The sequence below is a fragment of the Narcine bancroftii genome, chromosome 5 (assembly GCF_036971445.1).
Source record: "Narcine bancroftii isolate sNarBan1 chromosome 5, sNarBan1.hap1, whole genome shotgun sequence".
Classification (NCBI taxonomy): Eukaryota; Metazoa; Chordata; class Chondrichthyes; order Torpediniformes; family Narcinidae; genus Narcine; species Narcine bancroftii.
Genome location: NC_091473.1, coordinates 117,807,471 through 117,826,257, shown reverse-complemented (window position 1 = coordinate 117,826,257; position 18,787 = coordinate 117,807,471). Strand labels below are relative to the sequence as shown.

The 18,787-nt window shown below is 40.6% G+C and overlaps 1 protein-coding gene across 1 annotated transcript in view; it reads left to right on the top strand.

Moving 5' to 3' along the window:
* Window positions 1-18,787, top strand: part of urod (uroporphyrinogen decarboxylase) — a 56,392-nt gene that overhangs the window by 23,814 nt on the left and 13,791 nt on the right. The gene's annotated exons all lie outside the window — the stretch shown is intronic.

Here is an 18,787-nt window from a genome sequence, read left to right as displayed (position 1 = left end):
CAAAATGCATCACCTCACATTTATCCAGATTGAACTCCATCTGCCACTTCTCTGCCAACCTCAATATCCTTTTGTAACCTACAGCAACCCATCCGCAACTCCTCAAACCTTCGTATCATCTGCAAACATACTGACCCTTCCTTCTGCTTCTTTGAGGTCATTTATTAAGATCCTTGCGGAACTCCACTAGTCACTGACTTCCAGGCAGATTACTTTCCTTTTACTACTACTCTCTGCCTTCTACTTGCAAGCCAATTTTAAATGATATTCTTTAGTGAATCATGGATTATGGTGGCCTACAGTACTTGATCATTAATTCAATCTGTTAAACCACATAAATCATGGCATGTTATTTGTGTTATCTAACCCACCCTCTCCCATTGAAGCCCGCTGAGAATGCAAGATTGTTATGAGAATAATGCTTCTTATCTGCTTTGTTACTTTACTAACTGGTCAACATACAGATAACAAATTTTTAACCACTACTAGGGAACCACTATTAAATTGAAAGTTTCAGTACTGAGTGCCTAAGTCTGCTCTGGTCTCTCTCTGCCGAGACAGCTGTTTTTTTTTAAATTTAATTAAAATTTATAAAACACTATTAGTTTATCCCAGGAGACAATGCAAAGTAATCTGTCTTCTTTATTTGAAGTTCCTCAGTAGTTGGCTTTTATCCCTCCCTTCTATCATATTTTTACATATACATAGATGACCTCTGCACCCTTTAAGAGTTTAGAGTTCCTCATTTAAATGAGAGCACCAGCATAAAACTCTTAACAATGTCAGAATTTCATCTGCAGAGATGTGCTGTCACAGGGTGGGGGGGGGGGGGGGGGGGAGGGGGTGGGGTGGGGAGGGGTGGAGGAGGAGAACACCTGATACAACACTTCATGGAAGTAAAACTTGTGTTTTTATTTTAAATTAGGAAGGAAAGAAGTTCTCATAAAATAGGTTTAAATTTGTATCTTAACATTGCATTTATATTTAAAAGACGTGCAGCTGTAAATTTCTGGATTGACATGTAGCTGGAGCTCTGGGCAAGCTGATAGATTTGACAAAATTTCATGAAGGGAAAGAAATTTTTAAAGCTGTGTCATGAATGCTTGGGAAATCAGAAAAAGCGGAGACCAATTTCTTACCCTTGTTACTGATGTCCTTGTTCTGAATTTCTTTTGTAAAACCTGAAAATGTCAAGTTTCATTTTCGCTGTTGATTCCTGTGGAGAAAATATTTGGTTCTTGTTGTTCTTGCTTCCCATTGGTATATGTTTTAGTTCTCTTTTCATGTGTGCACAAAAATAGCAGAACATTTTAAAAAAAAAAGCTGAGGAATTTGGAGATGAAACACCCCAGCAATTCTAATCTCATTCTAGCTTCTCTTTTTTTTCTATCCTGCTCCACTTGTTCATGCTCATCCCTCTGTTAAAAATACCTGGCCCCAACTTTGGCAGGCGCCGAGAGCATTGCACAAGTGAAGAAAAATGGTGAATTGGATGGGCTGTCGTTTCTCCCTCGTGTTATGCCAGAAGTTTATTGCATGGAGGAATTGAAAGTTTATGTTTCAGTAACACCGGGCACTGCTGCGACCACATTTGAAGAATTGACATACAGCTTTGGACTCCTTGTTTAAGGAAGGAATTTAATACATTGGAAAGAAAAATTCTTCCCCCCCACCCCCCCCCCCCCCCCCCCAGAAGGCTTATTAAACCTGTGCACCTGTGCCTCGAAAGGGCAAGTTGTCTTTGAGGAAAGATTCTCTGAAATTTAAATGAAGAAATTTGATTCAAATATGCAGGATCCTGGGGAGGGGGTTCTTGATGGGGATTGAAGAAGAGGGGATGTTTCTTCCTGTGAAAGCATCTAGATTTACAAATTACTATTCAGAGTTGAAGCAAAGTTTTGGAGCTCTTAATGGGTAATTGAAGGAGAGTTTCTGAATATTTAATGGAGAATAGATGATTGTTAGGTGAGAGGGTGAAGATTACCACAGCTTGGAATGAAAAGTGGCCACAACTTAAATAGCGAAGCAAGCGTGGGGGGGCGGGGGGGGGGTCAACTGCTGGTAATTCATATTTTATCGACAGTTTATCCAGTCCCCCAATTTCCTCCTGAAGTCCACGATCATCTCCTTGGTTTTGCTGACATTGAGTGCAATGTTGTTGTCATTACACCATTCAACAAGCTGATCTATCTCTCTCCTATACGCTTCATCATTGCCGTTTGGACAGTCATGGGTGTATAAGGACGGAGCAGTGGGCGGGGACGAGGACGGAGCAGTGGGCGGGGACGAGGACGGAGCAGTGGGCGGGGACGAGGACGGAGCAGTGGGCGGGGACGAGGACGGAGCAGTGGGCGGGGACGAGGACGGAGCAGTGGGCGGGGACGAGGACGGAGCAGTGGGCGGGGACGAGGACGGAGCAGTGGGCGGGTTCGAGGACGGAGCAGTGGGCGGGGACGAGGACGGAGCAGTGGGCGGGGACGAGGACGGAGCAGTGGGCGGGGACGAGGACGGAGCAGTGGGCGGGGACGAGGACGGAGCAGTGGGCGGGGACGAGGACGGAGCAGTGGGCGGGGACGAGGACGGAGCAGTGGGCGGGGACGAGGACGGAGCAGTGGGCGGGGACGAGGACGGAGCAGTGGGCGGGGACGAGGACGGAGCAGTGGGCGGGGACGAGGACGGAGCAGTGGGCGGGGACGAGGACGGAGCAGTGGGCGGGGACGAGGACGGAGCAGTGGGCGGGGACGAGGACGGAGCAGTGGGCGGGGACGAGGACGGAGCAGTGGGCGGGGACGAGGACGGAGCAGTGGGCGGGGACGAGGACGGAGCAGTGGGCGGGGACGAGGACGGAGCAGTGGGCGGGGACGAGGACGGAGCAGTGGGCGGGGACGAGGACGGAGCAGTGGGCGGGGACGAGGACGGAGCAGTGGGCGGGGACGAGGACGGAGCAGTGGGCGGGGACGAGGACGGAGCAGTGGGCGGGGACGAGGACGGAGCAGTGGGCGGGGACGAGGACGGAGCATCCTTGGGGTGCACTTTGTGCTGTGAGGAGGAGACGTTGTTTCCAATTTGTGCTAACTGTGGTCTTCCAATGAGAAAGTCAGGGATCCAATTACAGAGGGGGGTGGGGTGGGGGGGTGGGTGGAGTACAGAGGCCTTCAGTTCATAGCTTCTTGACCAGCAGTGAGGGAATAATGGTATTGAAGACCGAGCTTTAGTCTATGAAGTGCAGCTGTATGTATTGTTGTTTTTGAGCTGATCTAGAGCAGACTGGAGAGCCAGCGATATTGCATCTGCAGTGGAGCGATTGTGACGATAAGCGAATTGATGTGGATCCAGATCTTAGATATGTGTTCATTCTGGCCATGACCAGCCTCTCAAAGCATTTCTTCACAGTGGAAGTTAGTGCTACTGGGCGGTAGTCCTTGAGGCAGCCCACTCTACTCTTCTTGGGTACCAGGATGATTGATGCCCTTTTGAAGCTGGTGGGAACCTCTGACTGCCACAATGAGGTTGAAAATGACTATGAACACTCTGGCTAGTTGGTTGGCGCAGATTTTCAGTACCCTGCCATGTACAACATCAGGGTCCAATGCCTCAATATTTGTTGCCCTCAGAAACCTATATCACTGGGAGCTCAGCCTTTTCAGGGATTCTAATAGGCATTGTTTGGTTCTTCTGAAAGCAGGCATAGGTGTTCAGCTCATTGGGTAGTGAAGCATCACTGCCATCTACAGTGTTGGCCTTCACTTTGTAGGCTGTAATGGCCTTTGTAGGCTGTAATGGCCTGCACTCCTTGCCATAGCTGGCATGAATCAGTCTCTGTCTCGTGCTTCCTCCAGAAATTTCCACTTTGCTTCAGTGATGGGGTTCTACAGGTCGTACCTGAACTTCTTGTAACGAACTCAATCCCTGGCCTTAAACGCCCTTGTATATTGCAGATTCTCTGATTCATCTAGCGCTTCTGGTTGGGGAACACCTGATATTTGCGCATGGGCACACACTCATCCATGCAGGTCTTGATGAAGTCTGTGACAACCTATTGCATATTCTTTCAAGTCTATAGATGAGTTCTTGAATATGTTCCAGTCCACCGATTCAAAGCAGTCCTGCAGACGGTCCAACACCTCCCCCAATTACACGTTTACTGTCTTCGCCACTGGTGCTATGGTCTTCAGTCTTTGCTTGTATGCCGGGAGTAGAAGTACAGCCAGGTGATCAGACTTGCCGAAGTGCGGTCATGGTATGGCTTGGTATGCGTTTTTCATGGTTGTGTAGCAGTGTCTAGTGTGTTGGTTCCCCTGGCCTTGCATGTGACATGTAGGTGGTAGTTTGTCAGAGTCTTCTTCAGGTTGGCCTGATTGAAGTCTCCCACAATGATCGGGAAGGCATCAGAATGTGCTGTCTCATGGCTGTTTATCACAGTACTCAGTGCCTGACATTAGCCGGGGGTTGGAATGTACATTGCGATCAGGATGATCCTTGGCAAGTAGAATAGGCGACACTTGACACCAGATGTTCCAGGTCGAGGGAGAAGGACCGTCAAGTCTGTGCACTATGATGAACTGATGATAACACGAGCATCACCCCCCCACCCCCCCAGATTTTCCCCCAGATGCCGGTGTTCGATCAGTGCTATGGAGGGTGTTGCCTGGAATGACCGTGTTTAGCCAATTTTCTGTAAAGCACATCACGCAACACTCCCTGATGTCTCTGATGTTGAAATCTGGCTTGGAGTTCATCAGGTTTGTTCTCCAAGGACTGTACGTTGGTCAGGCGAAAGTCTCAAGTCCCAGCATCTCAGCTTGACCTGTGCCCCCCCCCACCTCCATTCACATGGTCGGGTCTTCTTTACCGGGCTCATGGGTCTGTGGCAGGAGTTGATGTACCTGCTTGAGCTGTTTAAAGACCCAACGGAGAATGCCGATTCAAAGTAATCTTAGGACTGCCATGCCATTCAATTTTATGTTTCTCATTTTTGTTTGATTTTTCAGAGTTCTGATCGAGAATACTTGATTATTCCCATTGGAGCTGCTGTTGAAGCTCTGTTGAAGCAGTTAAAAGTTGTGTAATGAGCTGTTCTTGAAGCTCTGTTGAAGCAGTTGAAAGTTGTGTAATGAGCTGTTCCAACGTTATGCAGTAATTTTTTTTTTAATTTTTGCCTTTCTGTACTGAACAACTGACCTTGCTGATGCTTTCATTCAAAATATCCTTTGATTTGTACAAATTGGTATACATTAAAAAATAAAATTCAATTATGAATTTTGAAATTTTTTTGGGCCTATCCACGGTAGGATATCCCTGGAATCCAGCTTGCAGGATGTTTTCTATGTCTGCTGCATTGAATCGTTTCTCTTCAGAATGATTGTACATCAGCATTGACATCTGGCTGAATGAATGAAGTGTTCGTGAGCACAAAGTAAACAACAGTATCCATCACAATCATTTCACTGATACCCGATTACCATTGAATAACTTAAGTTTAGGCATAGCTCTGAGCATTCAAGATTTCCTCCGGCAATTGGAGATGGTCCGAGCTGCTTAACTGGTGGGTTGAATTCAGTCAGATTGATCATTGTTTAACTATGTTCAACGAGGAATCTTCCTGTAATTGCCTTGAAGACCAAATTTTTAAACAAACACTAATATTTTGAAGAGAAATACTGCAAATGCTGAAATCTGGAGCAAAAAATAACTGCTGTAGGAACTCAGTCAAGCAGCAACTTTGAAGGCAAAAGTATAGTCGATTAATATTTTGAATTCTTTTGGATACATTATTAAAATAGAGTAATAAACAACATCTCTGCTGCTGCAAGCATGTGCCGAGATACAAAACCAAATTTAAAATAGTGGCAATACAGGAGATTAATCCATAATATATTATCATAGTATGATTTCAAAATATTCAAATCCAGAATTAAAGTGTCAGTGTTTTTTAAAAAAAAATGTTGCCCTTGTAGTTGTTTTGAAATTGTTTCCCTTAGCATGAAGTGAATACAGTTTGAACAGTGAAATTTGGTTTCAATAATTCTTTGACATTGTAATTGCAAAGAAAAAAGTCATTAAATGAAGCAAGGTAACCAATAAGTAGAATTCACTGTTATTATTTTTCTGGGAAGCTTGGGGAAAAAAAAAAGATTTTTAAAGGCAGCCAGGTTGTTACTGAAACTTTGTGGTACTGTATATCTGTTTCTTTGCTGTCAAATAAGAGAACATCTTCCACATTCTGAGAGTTCTGGGAGAAGGCACATGTTCAATGTTGTTTATTTGGATGGTAATACAACATAACTTTATTGTTTCATATTTGTCTGCTTTAATCCTTTTTATCCATGGAACACTCACTTAGAAGCAGTAACAATGATAGCTGAAGATGAAGTTTAAAAGGTTCAAATACTCCTTTAGAGTTTTGGGATTTATCATATTTAATTGTGCACCCACTGTACAGGGCATATGAGCTGTCCTGCAAGCAAATACCAGATCATCCTCCAACACTGAGGAGGTGTATGGCTTATCTTTGCACAAACAGAAATGGGAGTCTCATCCTTCTCTCTATGCATTGCTACACTTTACTCTTGTTAAAATGAAAGATTTTGAAAGGCCTGGACATTTAGGTGTTGCTCCAAGTAATGGGAGGACCAGAGGGAATTCCTTCAGAATAAAAAGATGTCACATTAGAGCAGAGATGAAGAAAACTTCTGCCAAAGTGTGGTGGTGAACCTGTGTAATCCGTTGCCATAGATGGTCGTGGAAGCAAATTGGATATATTTAAAACTGAATTTGATAGGTTCTTGATTAGTGAAAGTGTCAAAGGTTACAGGAAGAAGGCAGGATTGAGAGGAAAAAACTATCAGCTCTGATTTGAATGGAGGTGCAGACTCGATGGGATGAATGCCCTTGTTCATCTCCTATGTCTTGTGGCTGTCACTTCATTCTATACAATTATTTTCAGCATGTCTACCAGTTTTCATTTTAAATTCATTCTTTAACCTCATGCATGATGCTTTCTATATCTATTACATCTTTGCCTTCAACTATATCTATCAAATCTTCTTCAACAGTTTCATCACCCTCCTGATCCTAATTTTCTTTTGTTTTCATTAGATTTTTGGTATTTTCTATACTTGTACACCTAATTTCCCTCTATTCTCCATTAGTCCACGCAATTGTCTGTAGTATTGTTGCTACAAGTTTAGCACCAGGCTTGCTTTCGTGGAGTAGAAATGTACACTGGATGTTCCTTTGGACCTACTTCTGAAATAACAATGGAAAGTTTTTTTAATGCACAGCCTTGCATTGGTGTGCTGAGGAGAGGTACCAAATTTTTGATGCTGGTTAGGATGAGGATTGGATTTTGAGGTGAAGGTATTTGGTTAAATGTCTTGAATAATGAAGGACTCATCTAGGCTAAACCAATAATAGAGAAGGCAAGATTCCAGCTTCGAAGAAGGAAATTCTCTTTCCTTTTGTCCACTGTAGATTTGGATTGCTTTATGATTATGGAGACAAGTGATAATTAATGCCTGTCTATGGCTACTTTACTGCCAAATTGAGGCCACAAACAAATTGGAACAATATCTTGTATTCAGTCTTGGCTGTCTCCAACTTAACTGCATCAGCATTGACTTCTCTAATTACCAGCAACCTCCCTCCTTGTTTTCTACCCACTCCCTTGATCCCTCTGGCCCCATTTCTCCACTTTTCCTTCTCTTTCACTGCCCCTGCTCTCTTCACCTGCCCGTCACCCACACATTCTTTCCTCTAGCTCCCTGCCTTGTTCTATGATTTACTGACCTCTCTTACCTGACTGTGTCTTCCTTGGCCCTCTCTCTTCCTATCGTAGTTTGTATTTTGACCACTTCTCCCTCTCCCCTTCCCATCTGCCAGCTCATGCTCCTTCCTCTGCCCTACCCTTTTATTCTAGTTTTTCTTTTTTTTCTCCTCCATCCTACTTAGCTAATAAATATGTTTTCCACAAGCACAAATAATGTGGCAGCCTGAATGGTCCATTCTTAATTTTAATAGGCTAAGAAAGAATAGTTGGCATTCCTGCTTCTAATTCTAGAGTTCAAGGAAAGCCTTGAAGCTCCACCTTGTATTATTGCTGAGGCAAACTAGATGAAGGGGAAGAAAACAGTTCTGTATCATATTAAGGTTGACTTTAAAGGGCACAGTCATGTAAATATGTGGTTTAATGTGTTTTCAACTTTTGTTTAATTTACTTCTACTGTCCATGATCCTGTCCAGGAACCTGGACATTTCTTGCAAAACTTGTTTTTCACAGTGGCAATTCCCCTTTAAATGTGAACGCAAGCCCTTTGTTTAGTGGTATATTAAACAAACATTTTGTTCCATTTGAACAAAAGTGCTCATTAATGGTTTTCAACTGTGCTAATAGCATTTGCTATAGTTTAGGCCTGGCATGTAATATTCTTCCTTAAGTAAATATTTAGTTTTTTAGAAGATTCCATTTTGCAATTGAGGCCCTTGATTTACAAGTTATTGCTCCTCAGGTTACAGAAATTGCCATGTGTGACGATGTCATTAGCCTTTTTGGTTGTCGAATTGTTCAGTTCATTCAGATGTGCATCTCCCAAACTACTGAAGATTTCCTTGATATAATCTGATGCTTGCACGTATATTTCTTCACGACCAGATGGTGTCATTGCCTATCAAAGGGTGAATAGTTCAGACTATTTTCTGATCGTTAACTTTATTCATGGAGTAATGGGCCATGGCATTTTGTTTCCCTTCAGTTATCTTTTTTTTAAAAGTAGTTAGCCATAATTGGATATCCATTATCACAATTTTAATGAACTTGTATACTTCAATTTCTTTGGATTATTGGCAATTTCAGTAAGGTTACAAACTTCTTCCACTTTGAAGAAAAAGATGACCACTCCAAGCATCTGTTCCTGGTAAGATCTATGGCTTCCAGCCTAACCATTACCAATCTCCCAAAAAGTGTTCTTCCAATGAGGTGCTACTGAAAGTTGACCAATAAGCCTCCAGGCTTGTAGACTTTTTTTAAAAAAGGAAGCTTTGATACAGACCAGAATCAGGTTTTGTCTTTTATTGTATATTACTGAAAATTGATGCCAATAGGCTTTATTTTCATATCTTTTTATTTGGAGATTGTGTTTATATGGGGTGGGGGGGGGGTGGGTACAAGGTTAGATGACAGGGAGTTGTGAGGAGGATGTAGTGAATCAGTAAAAGAGACCTAGGCAGCTAAAATGAAGAATGCAATGAGGTGTGAAATGTAATATAATCAGGTAACTGTAATATCCTTTTAAAAAGAAAATAAAGGCAAGGATTTGCAGAGTGAAGGATTGAAAACTGTGTCGAGTAAGCACAGATTGTGTTGAGATCAAGGATTTGCAATAGGTTATGGTATGTAAATTGGCTTTAATTTCAATAGAATTCAAGTGAAGCCTAAAGATATCCTAGTACAATTATAAAGGACCTAGTAGGACTACACCTGAATATTGCTCACAGTCTTGTTCTACTGAACAGAGGGAGTGCCTCCAAGGTAGACCAAATTGAGTCCAACAGTGGGCCAATTGCCTTGCAAGACATTACTGAAGAAGCAGGCTAAAACTCTTAGAGTTTAGAAGGATGATATCTTTGAAACATGTATTCTTCTAGGGCTTGTCAGTATAAATGCAGAGCTGATGTTTCCCATGGCCTTTTTGTTATTTTGTTTAATTTCAAAGACTTGAAAACACCGATTCTTATTGCATTTGTCTCCAAATTTTTAATTCCACAAGGTCTGCATCTTTACCAAAGACCTACTTACTAGTGATTTAATACATTTAACTTGTCCTTGTGAAAGGCTTGTTTCCTTCCTTTTTTTTGTTCATTCTTAACTTCTAGTTTGTATCCATGTCTCTCCAGAAGCTGTTGCAACTGTTACAAATTCTCATAGAACTGGATAATACATGAACAGGCTTTTCATGTGTTTTCTGAACATGATGGCTAAATCACAGAAAATATTTGCTGCTTGCACCCGAATGCTATCCTCCCATCCCTTTAATATTCATGTGTCTGTCCAAAAGCCTTTTAAATGTATCTGCTTCCACCACTACTCATAGCCAGCCTGTTCCAGGCACCTCCTGCTCAGTTTGTATATATATAAAAAAAAATTGTCCACATATCTCTCTTAAATGCATGTCCTCAAGTGTGTGACATTTTTGTCCTGGGGAAAAGATTGATTGTCCACCCTATCAATATCTTGTAATTTTTTTTTCAAAAACCTATCAGATCTTTCCTTGTGGCCTCCTAAGCTCCACAAAAAACAGCTAGAGTTTTTCCCCCCCCCCCCCCCCCAGTCTCTCCCCATAAATCGTACTCTCTAAAGCAGGTAACATCCTGGTAATCTCCACATCCTTCCTGTAATGGGTTGACCAGAACTTCAATACTTGAAGTGCAGTCTAACCAAATATTTTACATAGCGATAAATTGAACATGGAGCATTACAGCACAGGCCCTTCAGCCCAAGATGTTGTGCTGATCTATGGAAGCTTGCTCCACCACAATACAATTTTTCCCCTTCCTACTACCTGTAACACCTTTTCTTGCATCCATGTGCCCAAGTCTTTTGAGTGTCCCTATTTGCACCATCAACCACCACCACCCCAAACCATGCATTTCCGCCACTCACCTCTCTTTTTTAAAGTTGACATCTGACATCTCCCAGTGACAGATTATGTGGTATTTTATATTGTAAATAGTTATGTTCCTCAACATCCATTGGAGCGCTTACACCCCTAACGTCGAAGTACTCGAGATGGCAGAGGTCGACAGCATCGAGTCCACGCTGCTGAAGATCCAGCTGCGCTGGATGGGTCACGTCTCCAGAATGGAGGACCATCGCCTTCCCAAGATCCTGTTATATGGCGAGCTCTCCACTGGCCACCGTGACAGAGGTGCACCAAAGAAAAGGTACAAGGACTGCCTAAAGAAATCTCTTGGTGCCTGCCACATTGACCACCGCCAGTGGGCTGATAACGCCTCAAACCGTGCATCTTGGCGCCTCACAGTTTGGCGGGCAGCAACCTCCTTTGAAGAAGACCGCAGAGCCCACCTCACGAACAAAAGGCAATGGAGGAAAAACCCAACACCCAACCCCAACCAACCAATTTTCCCTTGCAACCGCTGCAATCGTGTCTGCCTGTCCCGCATCGGACTTGTCAGCCACAAACGAGCCTGCAGCTGACGTGGACTTTTTACCCCCTCCATAAATCTTCGTCCGCGAAGCCAAGCCAAAGAGAGTTATGTTTTTTTTTTTTTTTTTTTTTTTTTTTTTTTTTTTTTTTTTTCCGTTTATACAAATGTTTATTACTAATTCAAAAGCTGATTTCACACTACAATATGCAAGCCCTTCCCAACTATACTTATCAACGCTTGGACTGGTCCCAACTGCCGAAGCGAGGCAACAACTGCACACTTGTAGTAGGTTGTCAGGGCGCTGGTAGCAGCTTCTCCACCTCCCCCGACCGGGACGTTGCTCGGACTCTGGCTGTTCTTCCTTCTTGACAAGGGGTGTTCCCACCCCTCGGAGAGTCTAAACTTCAGCAGCAGGACCACAGACTTTTATACCCCAAAAACAATTAATCATGCACCCACTCCCTCTAACATTTGTCAGTCAAAATCAAAGCTGAGCATACTATTCTACAATTTAGAAGATTAATTATTATGGAGCAGGATGCTATGATATCCTGGTTTATCTCGTAGATACAAGGACTCATTAAAACTTCTTGAGCAAGACAGGTTGTGACCAATACGTCAATTTCAGAGTGTCGTATTTGACAGCTGCTTTCCCTGGGCCTCACGGTGGAATTCCATTTCTTTTTTTTTTTTTTTTTTTTTTTTTTTTTTTTTTTTAAATTTTTTATTTTTCACACCATAAATCACAATAGCCATGATATACACTTTTTCTTTTCCACACATTTACAGTGACTTTTTCTCCCTCCCCCCTCCCTCCTCCCAAGCCACCCCCCCATCCCTCCCCCCTCTCATCCATTTTAGTTATACAATCTAGGTTGCATTAATTCAGTTAGACAATGTTGTCATTCAACAAAAATACACCAGAAATTCTACTGAGTCCATTTTTTTCTTCTCTTCTCCTTCCATCAACTTAGGTAATGTTTGTTCCCGGTAGGTTTTCGCTATTGTATTTAATGTAAGGCTCCCATACTTGTTCGAATATTTCAATATTATTTCTTAAACTATATGTTATTTTTTCTAATGGAATACATTTATTCATTTCTATATACCATTGTTGTATTTTCAAATTATCTTCCAATTTCCAGGTTGACATAATACATTTTTTTGCTACAGCTAGGGCTATCTTAACAAATCTTTTTTGTGCATCCTCCAAGTCAATTCCAAATTCTTTATTTTTTATGTTACTTAGGAGAAAGATCTCTGGATTCTTTGGTATATTGTTTTCTGTTATTTTATTTAATATCTGATTGAGATCATCCCAAAATTTTTCTACTCTCTCACATGTCCAGATTGCATGAATTGTTGTTCCCCTTTCTTTTTTACATCGAAAACATCTATCAGATACTGTTGGGTCCCATTTATTTAACTTTTGCGGTGTAATGTATAGTCTGTGTAACCAATTATATTGTATCATACGCAGCCTCGTATTTATTGTATTTCTCATCGTTCCAGAGCATAACTTCTCCCATGTTTCCTTTTTTATCTTTATATTTAAATCTTGTTCCCATTTTTGTTTAGTTTTACCATTTGTTTCCTCATTTTCCTTTTCTTGCAGTTTAATATACATATTTTTTATAAATCTTTTGATTAACATTGTATCTGTAATCACATATTCAAGGTTACTTCCCTCTGGTAAACTCAAGTTGCTTCCTAATTTATCTTTCAAGTAGGATCTCAGTTGGTAATATGCCAGCGCTGTATCTCCCGTTATATTGTACTTATCTCTCATTTGTTCAAAGGATAAGAATCTACTTCCTGAAAAACAATTTTCTATTCTTTTAATCCCTTTTTTTTCCCATTTTCTAAAGGCAAGGTTGTCTATTGTAAAAGGGAGTAGCTTATTTTGCGTCAATATTAGTTTTGGTATTTGGTAATTTATTTTATTTCTTTCTACATGTATCTTCTTCCATATATTGAGGAGATGGTGTAATACTGGAGAAGTTCTATGTTGTACCAATTTTTCGTCCCATTTATATAATATGTGTTCAGGTATCTTTTCCCCTATTTTATCTAATTCTAGTCTCGTCCAGTCTGGTTTTTCCCTTGTTTGATAAAAATCTGATAGGTACCTTAATTGTGCGGCTCTATAATAATTTTTGAAGTTTGGCAATTGTAAGCCTCCTTGTTTATACCATTCTGTTAATTTGTCTAGTGCTATCCTCGGTTTCCCCCCTCTCCATAAAAATCTCCTTATTATTTTCTTTAACTCTTTGAAGAATTTTTCTGTCAGTTGTATTGGCAATGCCTGAAATAAGTATAGTATCCTTGGAAAAATGTTCATTTTAATACAGTTTATCCTTCCTATCAGTGTTAGTGGTAGCTCTTTCCAATGCTCTAAATCGTCCTGTAGTTTTTTCATTAGTGGATTGTAATTGAGTTTATATAATTGGCCTAGATTTTTGTTTATTTGCACACCTAGGTATCTTATTGCCTGCGTTTGCCATCTGAATGGGGATTCCTCCTTAAATTTTGAGAAATCCGCGTTATTCATAGGCATTGCTTCACTTTTATTTACGTTTATCTTGTATCCCGACACTTCTCCATATTCCTTCAATTTCTTATATAGTTCTTTTATTGATAGTTCTGGTTCTGTTAAGTACACTATCACATCATCCGCAAACAGACTGATTTTATATTCCCTGTCTTTTATTTTTATTCCTTTTATATTATTATCTCTTCTTATCGATTCTGCTAGTGGTTCTATAGCTAGCGCAAACAATAATGGTGATAGTGGGCATCCCTGCCGCGTTGACCTGCTTAAGTTAAATTGCTTTGATACATGTCCATTTACTGTCACTTTCGCTAACGGTCCCTTATATAATGCTTTAATCCAATTAATATACTTCTCCGGTAAACTGAATTTTTGCAATACTTTGAACAAGTAATTCCATTCTACTCTGTCGAAGGCCTTCTCTGCGTCTAAAGCAACTGCTACTGCCGGTGCTTTATTTCCTTCTACTGCATGAATTAAGTTAATAAATTTACAAATATTGTCTGTTGTGCGTCTTTTTTTGATAAATCCAGTTTGGTCTAAATTTACCATTTTCGGTACCTGTTCTGCTAATCTGTTCGCTAATAGTTTAGCTATTATCTTATAATCTGTGTTTAGCAAAGATATTGGTCTATATGACGCTGGTGAGAGTGGATCTTTCCCTTGTTTTAGTATCACTGTAATTATTGCTGTTTTACATGAATCTGGTAAGTTTTGTGTCTCATCAATCTGGTTGATTACATCCAGGAGGGGCGGTATTATTAGGTCTTTAAATGTTTTGTAGAATTCTATTGGGAGTCCATCCTCTCCTGGTGTCTTATTATTTGGTAAATTTTTTATTATCTCTTGTATTTCTACTGTTCCAAATGGTTCTGTTAATTTATTTTGTTCCTCTATTTGTAGTTTTGGTAGTTCAATTTTAGTCAAAAATTCATCTATTTTCCCTTCTTTCCCTTCGTTTTCGGTTCGGTATAATTGTTCATAGAATTCTCTGAAGTTTTCCTTAATTTCTTTTGGATTATATGTAATTTGTTTGTCTTTTTTCCTTGTTGCCAATACCGTTTTCTTAGTTTGCTCTGTCTTAAGCTGCCATGCTAGGATTTTGTGTGTTTTTTCCCCTAGTTCATAATATTTCTGTTTTGTCTTCATTATATTCTTCTCCACCTTATATGTTTGTAATGTTTCATATTTTATTTTTTTATCCGCCAATTCTCTTCTTTTGGTTGTATCTTCCTTTATTGCTAATTTTTTTTCTATGTTTATTATTTCCCTTTCCAACTGCTCTGTTTCCTGATTATAGTCCTTCTTCATCTTGGTTGCATAACTTATTATTTGCCCTCTAATGAATGCTTTCATTGCGTCCCATAGTATAAACTTATCTTCCACTGATTCCGTATTTACTTCAAAGTACATTTTTAATTGTTTTTCAATAAATTCTCTAAAATCCTGTCTTTTAAGTAGCATGGGGTTTAATCTCCATCTATACATTCTTGGAGGGATGTCTTCTAGCTCTATTGCCAGTAACAGGGGTGAGTGGTCCGATAATAGTCTAGCTTTATATTCCGTTTTCCTAACTCTCCCTTGTATGTGGGCTGATAACAGGAATAGGTCTATCCTTGAGTATGTTTTATGTCTAGTCGAGTAGTATGAGTATTCCTTTTCTTTTGGGTTTTGTTTCCTCCATATGTCCACAAGTTTCATTTCTTGCATTGATTTAATTATAAATTTGGTTACTTTGTTCTTCCTGTTAATTTTTTTCCCCGTTTTATCCATATTTGGATCCAAATTCAGATTGAAATCCCCTCCTATTAGTATGTTCCCTTGCGTATTAGCTACCTTCAAAAAGATATCTTGCATAAACTTTTGATCTTCTTCGTTAGGTGAATATATATTAAGTAGATTCCAAAGCTCTGAATATATCTGACATTTTATCATAACATATCTCCCTGCTGGATCTATTATTTCCTCTTCTATTTTAAATGGCACATTTTTGCTAATTAATATAGCCACTCCTCTTGCTTTTGAATTATACGATGCTGCTGTTACATGTCCTACCCAATCTCTCTTTAATTTCTTGTGCTCCAATTCAGTTAAATGTGTTTCTTGGACAAATGCTATATCTATTTTTTCCTTTTTCAGTAAATTTAGTAGTTTCTTCCTTTTAATTTGGTTATGTATTCCATTAATATTTAGAGTCATATAGTTCAGCGTAGCCATTTTATATTTTGTTTATCTTCTCTTTCCGTTTTTCCATCATTACCTTTCCTCCTTTTCCATTTCTGTTTTCTTATTTTCAACTCTTTACCAGACAACATTCCTACAACATCCAACATTTTCCTTATTCTCCTATTTCTATCTTCTTTATCCCCAATCTCCCCTTCCCCTCCTGAGTTGCCCTTTATCCCTTGTCGGACAACCACATCTCCCCTCTCCATTTGGATTTGCGAATCCACTCGCAAGCGTCAACTGATTTTGCAGTGACCGCTCTTTTCCCCCCACCCAGCCCCCCCCAGAAAAGATTTCGTTTTTTATATGTCACAAAGGTCACTCTTTTAGTTCCCTCCTTATTCTCTCTATTCCATTACCTTCCCTTATTAATTCTTGTCTATACTTTCTATGTTTTCCTCTAATTACAGATACTTTCACATATGCCCGTTGTCTCTATTCACTCTTATACCTCTTTACCCGCATACATATCAATCGTGGTCATTTTTACCCTCCTTACCCGTCTTCATCCCTCAGTCTATTTTTGTCTTTACCCACATACATATCAATCGTGATAATTTTTGCTCTCATTACCCGTCTTCATCCCTCAGTCTATTTTTGTAATTGTTCTGCAAATTTTCGTGCTTCTTCTGGATCCGAGAATAGTCTGTTTTGTTGTCCTGGAATAAATATTTTCAATACCGCAGGATGCTTCAGTGTAAATTTATATCCTTTCTTCCATAAAATCGCTTTTGCTGCATTGAACTCTTTTCTCTTCTTTAGGAGTTCAAAGCTTATATCTGGATAAATGAAGATTTTTTGCCCTTTATACTCCAGTGGTTTGTTGCCCTCTCTTACTTTTTCCATTGTCTTCTCCAGCACCTTTTCTCTTGTAGTATATCTTAGGAATTTTACTACAATAGATCTTGGTTTTTGTTGTGGTTGTGGTTTAGGGGCCAATGCTCTATGTGCCCTTTCTATTTCCATTTCTTGCTGTAGTTCTGGACATCCTAGGGCCTTAGGGATCCATTCTTTTATAAACTCCCTCATATTCTTGCCTTCTACATCTTCCTTAAGGCCCACTATCTTTATGTTATTTCTTCTGTTATAATTTTCCATTATATCTATTTTTTGGGCTAGTAATTCTTGTGTCTCTTTAGTTTTTTTATTAGATTCCTCCAATTTCTTTTTTAAGTCTTCTACCTCCATTTCTGCTGCTATTGCCCGTTCTTCCATCTTGTCCATTTTTTTCCCCATTTCTGTTAAGGTCATATCCATTTTATTTATTTTCTTTTCTGTGTTGTTTATTCTTCTTCTTAAATCATTGAATTCCTGTGTTTGCCATTCTTTAAATGACTCCATGTATCCTCTAACAAGAGCAAGTACCTCCTTTACCTTGCCTATCTTTTCTTCTTCTATTTCCCTGTACTCTTCCTCTTCCTCTTCTTCTTCCTCTAGGTTGACCATCTGTTGTTTCTTTGCTGCCCTTTCCTCCTCTTCTTTCTTGTTTCCATTGTCTTCTGTGGTGTCTTCTTGCTGCAGGTGTTCTGCAGCTGTCGTTGCCGGCTGTGGAGATCGACTCCCCAGCTGGTCCCCCCTCCCGTCGGTGTGTTTTTTTGTATGCGCATCGCGCATGCGCGAGGAGTCGCGCATGCGCGGTTGCGCACTTTTACTCGGCTCTGTGAGCCATTGTTGTAGTTCTCTTTCTACCGACCTGAGGTAGTGGGGTCTTCTCTCCGCAGCGGGCCTCTTCGGACAGGTAAGGCCTTCACCTTTTTCCTCCGTTGTCTTCTCTTCCTCTCTTCTTTCCGTTGATTTTGATTTTTCTCCTTTTGTCTCCATCTTCTTTCCACCTTTATATTCACTTTTCTTTAACTTGTATTTCTGTGCCTTTGTATTTTCTCTCGTTTTTCCCGACTTTTCTGGAGAGGGCTGGAGTTCACCGTCCGGCCACTACTCCATCACGTGACTCCTCCAAAGAGAGTTATGTTTTAAAGGAGATAAATTGTGGCAGGTTTTTTTAGTGTTGGTCACGTACAAACACTTCAAAACAGATCTCATTTAAAAAGACTGGTGCTCTGCTCAAGCCAGACAGGCCCAGCTCCAAGTGCCTTTGCAAAAACTTTGGGGAGTGCCCAAGAGACTTCACTTGTGGATTGTTGTTTCGAAAAACGACAGATGTAAGAACTCGGAGGATTAGGTTCGGAGCTGCAGGCTGTCTGAGTGCAATTTGCTGTTCTAAGAGGGTCATGTGGTTTTGCATGCAGAAAGAGTCAATCAGGGCTTTCCTCTATGAGAGAGAGAGGGAGAGAGAGAATTCAGTTCTACAGTCCAGCAGCAGCAGCTGGGACTGGAACATGACAAGCTGGCTAGCTTGTGGAAAAACCCCATGCAGGAGGAGAGGACTGGTTGCCTAATGTTGCCCTGATGGGGCAAGGTTCTTCGGCAAAACACTGATGTGGCTGATTAGAAGGAATCCGTTTCTGTCCAACGAACAACAAATCTCTCTCTGAAAACTGACAAGAACCTTCCTGAGTGGTAACCATTTACTTTTCAAGCACCAAAGCCTGGTGAAATTGATAAATGTTAAATTCTGAGCCGAGTATAAGAATTGCCTGCGTGCAACCAGTGAACTTGGAGGGGTGAGAAGTGAGATTGGACTGTGAATTAAAGAACTTTATTAAACTTACTCACACATGTGCACTTAGAATTAGAAGGGGGTTAAGTAAGTTAGTAGTAATAAGTTAGAGTTTGATCCTGTTTTCATGTTTAAAGATAATTAAAAGCAACTTGTTTCAGTAACCATTTGTCTTGGTGAATTTGTATTGCTGCTGGGTTTTGGGGTCCTTTGGGCTGGTAACATCCCCT